We start from the raw sequence: 10,174 nt of genomic DNA, 5'->3' as shown, positions 1-10,174 counted from the left end.
TTGACTCTTCAAAGTATGAGTATGAAGGCTTATACCTTGGTTCATCAAAATATGAGTATGAGGGAGAAGGTTCATACCTTGGGTCTTCATAGGATGTGTATGAAGTTGATGGCTTGTACCTGGGTTCCTCATAGTGGTTGTATGAAGTGGATGGTTGAAACAAGTTACAATATTGTACCGAGTGCGGGTTACCACAATTAGTGCAATAGTCTCTCATATAATCATCCTCCTCATAGGTGTAGTTGTAACCTCCTGAGTATTGATCCATAGGGATCACTCAACAGACCACAACTGAGTCTCGGGACCAGAAAACAAAAACAAAAATGGAAACAGAAGCTGGACACGGCCCCGTGTTCAATGGACATGGCCCCGTGTACAAAATCTGTATCTGGGCGTTTTAATTAAAGTTACTCGTCTCGTTGAGCACGGGGGCGTGTTCAGTGAGCACGGCCCCATGTTCAGTCTCTGTATCTGGGTATCTAACTAAAAATATGCAGCACGGGGGCGTGTTCAGTGAGCACGACCCCGTGTTCAGGCTACTGTAAATGCAAACTAAACTAAAATGCAGAAAAATGTGCGCGCGTTTTAAAAAGGTTTTGAAAAACTGATTAGGCCGTTGATTTTAAGCGTTCTTAAAATCCTTGTGTCCCCGGCAACGGCGCCAAAAACTTGATGCGTGTCAGTGTGTATATGTTTTAGATGTATATTTTAAGCCCTTTTTACACTTTTAGCCAAGTTTTAAATTTATAAAACACGATATTCACTAACACTAAACACACATATGGGCAAGTGCACCCATCGTGGACGTAGTATAGTGTTGGTAAGATACCGAGGTCGTCCAAGGACACAAGAGCTTTTAGTACCGGTTTATCCTCAACGTCTAACCAAATCAAAATGTTAGAAAAGATTTTTAAACTAAGAAAATAAAAACTAACTAAATGCTGAAAAATAAAAATAAAAATAAAAACAGATAGACAAGATGAATCACTTGGATCCGACTCGTGTATTAGTATAACCTTTGATTATTTTCGCACTTTTGCACTTGTTTAAGAGATTATCTTAGTTATTGTAGTAGGCCCCTCTTTTGAAGGTGACGTTACCCTCAACCCAGTAGTTTGAGTCAGCAAGGATACAATCCTAAAGGGTCGGATTATTGAAAGATAATGAATTAAGTTATTAATGCAAATTATGGTAAGCCCCTCTTTTGGAGGTGACGCTACCCTCGACTAAGTAGTCTGAGTCAGCAGGGATACAGTCCTAAATAGCCGGGTTATAGTATTAATAGTAGTTAACTTATGAGGGGGTCAAAGAGTTTGGATCCCCGCCATCCAATACCTATGGGTATTGAAGGAGATCCTACTAAATTTGACCCAGGTCCCTTGCAGGACCTCTAAACGCTGAACAAGGGAAAGATCCTTACCAAACCGATCCCTTAACCCCCGACCAGGTAGCCAACATACCTCCATATAGACCGTGGAGATATGAATGGTGAAAATCTTTTATTTTATATAGACAGTAAAATAATGCCAAGACACCACGGACAAACGATAAGGAAAAGTCACCTGCAACATAAGCAACTAGTTATTAAAGTCACTAATACAAAACCAAATAAAAAGTGCAAAAGATTAAAAATAAAAAGTAATATACTAAACACTTGTCTTCACCAAGTGATGTAAGAGACTTAGGCAAACATGGCCTTGATTGTCAAGAACTCTTACGATCAATCTTGGATCCCGAGACGACTCACACACTCTATGATGGACAATGGATGATGGTGGTGGATGATGGTGTTATGGTGGTGGTGGGTGGTGGATGAAGTGTGAGAGAGGTGGTGTGCCAAGGGATGAGTTGCAATAAAACCAAGCACTCCTATTTATAGGCTGAACAGAAGCCTGGGCACGGCCCCGTGCCTGTCTGACATTTTCTCTCTTCATTAATTGTAATTCGCAATTACAATTAATGCGCCTGCAGTACTTTCGCCATGCCCCCGTGTTCACTGGGCACGGCCCCGTGGTGGGCAATAGAAGCTTCTACTGGTTTGTCTTTTCTGCTGCTTCTTGGGCACGGCCCCGTGCTGGCTGAGCACGGGGCGTGTTCAGTCTTCTGCCTTCTCTATTTTGCTTGGGAGAATGCTTTTGAGGGGTCGGGCAATCCACTTATGTTCCTTTTCTTGTATTTATGTAAGATTTAGCTGTCTTTTTGCTTCTTTTGTTAATTTGAGCTCATTTAATCCTGAAAATACAAAAGGAAGACAAAAACACTCTTTTTCCAACATTAGTATTTAAAAAGGGTTAGTTTTATGCCTCATTTGATGTAATTTATATGTTGCATTTTACACACATCATTATCTATACAATTTCTTCTTGTTTTTGTTGAATCAAATGCGTTCACTTACTTTTGGTGTCGTGTTCTATGCTTTCTCTCTTTGAAAATCCTTCGCATTCTCTCCATGTTCTTCTGCTTCAATCATTACAGAGCTATGGCGGCCGATGAATTCGAGTTTTATACTCATTAAATCCACCGTTAGTTCATCAAAATCGCAATAATTCCACTGGTTCGTAATTCCACTGGATTATCATGATATTGTTGTTTTTTTTGTGGTTTGATTGGTTGATTAGGGTTAGATTTGTGCTTTTCTTGTTCTGATTGATTGTTGAGCTACTGGCATTAGTTAATTAGACTCACGTGTGTGATTTTGAAGTCTAATTGATTGTTGAGCTACTGGCGTTAGTTGATTAGGTTTAAATTAATGATTTTTTGATTCTAATTGATCATTGAGCTACTGGCATTTGTTAATCAGGTTTAGATTTGTGTTTTTTTTGTTCTGATTGATTGTTGAGCTACTAGCATTAGTTGATTAGGTTTAGATTTGTGATTTTGGATTCTAATTGATCATTGAGCTACTGCATTAGTTAATCAGGTTAAGATTTGTGGTTTTTTTGTTGTGATTGATTGTTGAAGCTACGGGAACTAGTTGATTAGACTTGAGTGTGTGATTTTGAAGTATAATTGATCGTCGAGTTACCGCGTTTTTGTATCATGAAGGTTAGACGATCTGTAGACCCGAGTGTATTGCATTTTTGTGTGCGGAATCTATTATAGAATGCCAGCATGTTTACTTATTGAATTGAGACATTGTGAAGTCTGATTCGAGGGTATAGTATTGATGTAGAGTACTTTCGCCTATTTTAGAATGCCGGTTGTTTTTTATTCCCCCTAGTTATTATAGTTGTACAGGTACATGTAAATCTCTAAGTGGTTACTGTAAGATTATATTGTGTTTAGGATTTTAAATTTAGCACATTCCAAGTCACTTTATGCTTTCAAATGTGGCGAAAACTCACAATGTGGATGTATAGACTATAGAGTTCTAAAATGTGTAAATTTGTCGTTGAGGCGTATCTTGAAGTGCAGAAAGTGTCTGAAATACCTTTGGGTTAGAATTTCTTGCAATTACCACCATTGTTATCACTAATGCTTGGACAACTTTCTTTAATGAGGTGAACAAAACATGTATTACATAGCTTTATATGCAAACAGTTGATTGAACTGTACTTAGTTGTATATCGAAAACAGTTGCTAATTTTACCAAATTCTGAAGTATGTGGTTTTGAAAAATAAAACAGTTGCTAATTTTACCAAAGAACACGATGAGGCAGTCATGCTTGAGGCTGCAATTTTTGGTGGAGTTCCTGAAAGGGCTGGATATCATGTACCATATGTCCGAAATCGTTATAGGCGGAATGGTGTTGGAAGGAATAATGGTCCCTACATTAGGTCGACCCCTCGTTCTCCATGTTCCACACTTACTGCTCAAAGATTGATAAGGGAGCAACAGGTAAACCCACCCTAAAGTTACTAATTTACACATCTAAATTTTACAAAACATAACCGCCATCTTTCTGTAGAATGAAGAATATCTTGCTTCATTGCAAGCTGACAGAGAAAAAGAGTTGCTAGAGCAGGCAGCCAGAGAAGCTGCTATGGAAGAAAAAAAGAGAAAATTGGAACAAGAAAATTGGAAAACTCTATACCAGGCACATTTTGTTTTATTTTCTTCTGAATGATTTATCGATCTTGTTATATCTTTTTGTGACACCAGAGTGGGCATAAAAGTCGTTTATCTCCAAGGTATGGAACTCCATCAATTGGTTTATGTTCATTCTCTAAATTCGTCGGTTTATAGGTATTAATTTTCATTTCAATTGTTGTAGATTTTGGAATTATGCCAAAGCAGTGTAGCATATCAACTGCCAAATCCTTGGACAATGGCTATTCTCGTTTTACTAGTTGAAGTTTATTCAATGCCAAATCTCAAAGAAAATCTCACGTTTGAAATAGAAGTGTGAAAACTTGAAAGAGTAATAGTAATTGAAATGGTAATGGTATCAACTATATATATGTATGCTTATGTTGGCTTGACTTTTCTGGTATTGTTCAAGAATCTAAATGTAGATATAAAGGAAGTCAAGCCAACAACTCTTCTTAAAGACAAGTCTAGGATGACCGAAGGAAACCCTGATTTTTCTCAACCAAAGATTGTTGAAGAAGTTAAATCTACAGCGAGAAGTGCGGTAAATCAAGTTGTATTACTGGCTGACGTTGTAGGTCCATCTTATCAGGTTGATCTTTCACAAATAGTATACCAGGCTTGTTAACTTAAGATTTTTTTTTTACATTTTTTATGATATTTTTCTTTACAAGTATGGTCATTGCATTTGCAGCCGACCGTACCAGCCTCAAATATTCCTGATTTCCAATCGGTTCTAAAGACTCATGTCCTAGTGTTCGACCTTTTCCATTCTCAGTTCAAATAGAAAGCTATAATTAATTTTTGTATAACTTAATGATAGTTCTTATTATTTTCTCTTGCAGTTTGCTTCCGATGGCTATGAATAAGGCTATTGAAGAACTAGTTTCTACCGTTGTAGAGAGGAGTGTTTCTATAGCATCTCAAACAGCAATTGAGCTTGTGTTAAAGGTGTTATTTATGTTTAGTTAGTTCCTTATATGGTAAACATTTCACATTTTTATAAATATTTATAAAAGTTTTTTTTATAGAAATTGACAGGAGTATATTAAGGACCCAGATGAGATCTATATCGACAATGTATCAAGTTTGATGGTTGCTTCCCTAGTTGGAAGTCTGTCTTCTGTCACCTGCAAGGTTTCATGTTAAAAGTTTAATTATATAATGTCTGGTTATATAATTCTAAAGTTATAAAATAGTTTTATTGACTGTGATCCCCCTTTGTTGTAGGAACCACTGCGTGTTTTCACGGCATCTAAGAAACTCCACAAAGGGTTTGAATATTCCAAGTGAATTTCTTGAAGATGCCGTGAAAACACGCAGTGGTTCCTACAACAAAGGGGGATCACAGTAATAAAACTACTTTATAACTTTAGAATTATATAACCATACATCATATAATTAAACATTTAACACGAAACCTTGCAGGTGACAGAAGACAGACTTCCAGCTAGGGAAGCAACCATCAAACTTGATACATTGTCGATATAGATCTCATCTGGGTCGTTAATATACTCCTATCAATTTGTATAAAAAATGTTCAATAAATATTTATAAAAATGTGAATTCTTTACCATATAAGGAACTAACTAAACATAAATAACACCCTTAACACAAGATCAATTGTTGTTTGAGATGCTATAGAAACACTCCTCTCTACAGCGGTAGAAACTAGTTCTTCAATAGCCTTATTCATAGCCATCGGAAGCAAACTGCAAGAGAAAATAATAAGAACTATCATAAGTTATACAAAAATTAGTTATAGATTTCTATTTGAACTGAGAATTGAAAAGGTCGAACCCAAGGACATGCGTCTTTAGAACCGATTGGAAATCAGGAATATTTGAGGCTGGTACGGTCGGTTGCTAATGCAATGACCATACTTGTAAAGTAAAATAGATTAAAAAAATGTAGAAAAAAGTCTTAAGTTAACAAGCATGGTATACTATTTGTGAAAGATCAACCTGATAAGATGGACATGCAACGTCAGCCGGTAATACAACTTGATTTACCGCACTTCTCACTGTAGATTTAACTTCTTCAACAATCTTTGGTTGAGAAAAATCAGGGTTTCCTTCGGTCATCCTAGACTTGTCTTTAAGAAGAGTTGTTGGCTTGACTTCCTTTATATCTACATTTAGATTCTTGAACAATACCAGAAAAGTCAAGCCAACATAAGCATACATATATATAGTAGATACCATTACCATTGCAAATACTATTACTCTTTCAAGTTTTCCCACTTCTATTTCAAATGTGAGATTTTCTTTCAGATTTGGCATTGAATAAACTTCAACTGGTAAAACGTGAATAGCCATTGTCCAAGGATTCGGCAGTTGATATGCTACACTGGTTTGGCATAATTCCAAAATCTACAACAATTGAAATGAAAATTGATACCTATAAACCGACGAATTTAGAGAATGAACATAAACCAATTGATGGAGTTCCATACCTTGGAGATAAACGGCTTTTATGCCCACTCTGGTGTCACGAAAAGATATAACAAGATCGATAAATCATTAAGAAGAAAATAAAACAAAATGTGCCTGGTATAGAGTTTTCCAATTTTCTTGTTCCAATTTTCTCTTTTCTTCTTCCATAGCAGCTTCTCTGGCTGCCTGCTCTAGCAAATCTTTTTCTCTGTCAGCTTGCAATGAAGCAAGATATTCTTCATTCTCCAGAAAGATGGCGGTTATGTTTTGTGAAATTTAGATGTGTAAATTAGTAACTTTAGGGTGGGTTTACCTGTTGCTCCCTTATGAATCTTTGAGCAGTAAGCGTGGGAGATGGAAAACGAGGGGTCGACCTAGTGTAGGGCCCATTATTCCTACCAACACCATTCCGCCTATAACGATTTCGGACATATGGTACACGATATCCGGCCCCTTCAGGAACTCCACCAAAAATTGCAGCCTCAAGCATGGCTACCTCATCGTGTTCTTTAGACTTGGTAAAATAAGCAACTGTTTTATTTTACAAAACAACATACCTCAGAATTTGGTAAAATTAGCAATTGTTTGCGTATAAAGCTAAGTACACTTCAATCAATTGTTTGCATATAAAGCTAAGTAATACATGTTTTGTTCACCTCATTATAGAAAATTGTCCAAGCATTAGTGATAACATTGGTGGTAATTGCAAGAAATTTGAACCCAAAGTTATTTCAGACACTTTCTGCACTTCAAGATACGCCTCAACGACAAATTTACATGTTTTAGAACTCTATAGTCTATACATCCACATCGTGAGTTTTGGCCACATTTGAAAGCATAAAGTGACTTGGAATGTTCTAAATTAAAAATCCTAAACATAATATAATCTTACAGTAACCACTAAGAGATGTACATGTACTTGTACAGCTATAATAACGAGGGGAATAAAAAACAGCCAGCATTCTAAAATAGGCGAAAGTACTCTACATCAATACTATACCCTGGAATCAGACTTCACGACATCTTTATTCAATAAGTAAACATGCCGGCATTCTAAATAGATACCGAGCACAAAAATGCAATACACTCAGGTCTACAGATCATCTAACCTTCATGATACAGACTCGCGGTAACTCGACGATCAATTATACTTCAAAATCACACACTCAAGTCTAATCAACTAATTCCAGTAGCTTCAACAATCAATCACAACAAAAAAACCATAAGTCTAAACCTGATTAACTAATCCCAGTAGCTCAACAATGAATCAGAATCAAAAATCACAAATCTAAACCTAATCAACTAATGCGAGTAGCTCAACAATCAATTAGAACAAAAAAAAAAAAAAAAAACACAAATCTAAACCTGATTAACTAATGTCAGTAGCTCAATGATCAATTAAAATAAAAAAATCACAAATCTAAACCTAATCAACTAACGCCATTAGCTCAACAATCAATTAAACTTCAAAATCACACACTCAACTCTAATTAACTAATGCCAGTAGCTTAACAATCAATCAGAACAAGAAAAGCACAAATCTAACCCTAATCAACCAATCAAACCACAATAAAACAACAATATCATGACAATCCAGTGGAATTATTACGAACCAGTGGAATTATTACGATTATGATGAATTAACGGTGGATTTAATGAGTATAAAGCTCGAATTCAATGGCCTCCATAGCTCTGTAATGATTGAAGCAGAAGAACATGGAGAGAATGCGAAGGATTTTTAGAGAGAGAAAGTATAGAACACGAACACCAAAAGTAAGTGAACGCCTTCGATTCAACAAAAACAAGAAGAAATTATATAGATAACATACCTTCTTCGTCGCAATCAAGGAGAAAATCGAAACCCTAGACACCGATGTTGATTTATTTGGAAGGTTTATTGATGAAATTGAAGTCGTATTGTGTACGACGGTGTTGTGATTTAGGGTTGAACGACGCGTGAATCGTTAGATTTTGGGTTTTTCAGGAGGTGAATGTGTGAACGTGTGAATAGGCATACCGTATATTTGGAGGTGAATGTGATTTTCGGGTAAATTAAGTAGAGTATATTTGCCACCAGTAAAATAAGGTAGCAAATTTGAAGGCATCCCGTGTAAAACTTTTACTTATTTGCTACCTATTTTTTTTGGTAACAAAATTTGGTGGCAACTACCTTTTTTGTAGCAAATTAAGGAACAGGATCAGGATAGAACGCCTCAAAGTGTGAGAACGGTGAGAATAGTTCTCAGCCACAAGATCTTAGTGGTTTGTGGCTGAGATTGATGCGGTGACATTTTTGTAAATAATAGGGGTCTTTGAACTAACAGGAAGGGTAAAATAGGAAGATCCAATCAAAGGTGCACATGCCAATCACATGCCATTTTCCCCCATCATATTTAATCATATTTAAACGACAATAACTTTTTTATACGTGATTATTTTTTGAAAAAAATTACACCATAAAACTCAGCGTGTTTTTATCTTTCCAATGAGTATACTATTGATATACTTTTCGAAAAAAAAACTAACTGGGTTTTATGGCGTTCTTCTAAACCGGGTGTTTTATGGCGTTTTAGACTAGGTATTTTCATGGTGTTTTTCTTCTGAACTAATTAAATACTTGTGTTCACACTATAAGTTACACTTTAGACCCTGAAAATATAGTTTTTTTGTTATGGCGTTTTGTATTTGTTATAGCGTTTTGTATGATGAAACTAATTAAATACTTGTGTTCACACTTGTTTACAATTGTTCACACTATAAATTACACTTTAGACCCTGAAAATATAGCTTGTATTTGTTATGGCGTTTTGTATGGAAACTAATTAAATAGTTGTGTTCACACTTGTTCACACTATAAGTTACACTTTGGACCCAGAAAATATAGCTTTTTTTGGTTATTCCGTTTTAACTAGGAGCTGGCTCAAAAAATGGTTTTTTTGAGCTGTCGTAAATTATAGCTCAAAAAATAGCTTTTGAGTGTTTTATGGCGTTCAAAAAATAGTTTTTTTGAGCTGTTGTAAATTATAGCTTAAAAATAGCTTTTGAGTGTTTGGCGTTTTTCTAAATTGGGTGTTTTTATGGCGTTTTATTTGAACACCCAGTTCGTGAGTAGTTCATGTGAGTGAGTTTTTTTTGACAATATTACCCCTTAGTGTAATTTAACATCAGTGCCACATGTCACCACCAAAATCGTTCTCACCGTTCACACACATTTCACCGTTCTCTCTAAATCCTGACCCTATATATATATATATATATATATATATATATATATATATATATATATATATATATATATATATATATATATATATATATATATATATATATAGGACAATGCTCTATAAAAAACCCCATTTTTTTATGAAACTTAGCAAACTCAACATGTGGCTCTCATATGTCCACGTATCCCATATCCATTTCATCTACCTTTTTGAATAGAAGGGTAAATCAGCAATTGTCCCAACCCAAGATACTTTCCCAACTTGATTTGACTTTAATAATTAATGCCCATCAACTCCATTGTACAAATTACCCATCCCCATATTTTTTTTCATTATTTCTTTTTTACATATGTCCATTAACATCTTCTCAACAAGTTCATGCTTTCTCCATTAATTTCCATGGAGACAAATCCACCAACATTGGAGTTAATGTCGCCGATCCATAGTTTCCCCAACAGGTTTAACTCGATCCACATCAACTGACG

The sequence above is a fragment of the Helianthus annuus genome, chromosome 13, assembly GCF_002127325.2.
Source record: "Helianthus annuus cultivar XRQ/B chromosome 13, HanXRQr2.0-SUNRISE, whole genome shotgun sequence".
NCBI lineage: Eukaryota > Viridiplantae > Streptophyta > Magnoliopsida > Asterales > Asteraceae > Helianthus > Helianthus annuus.
Note: the sequence above shows the minus strand (reverse complement) of the source record.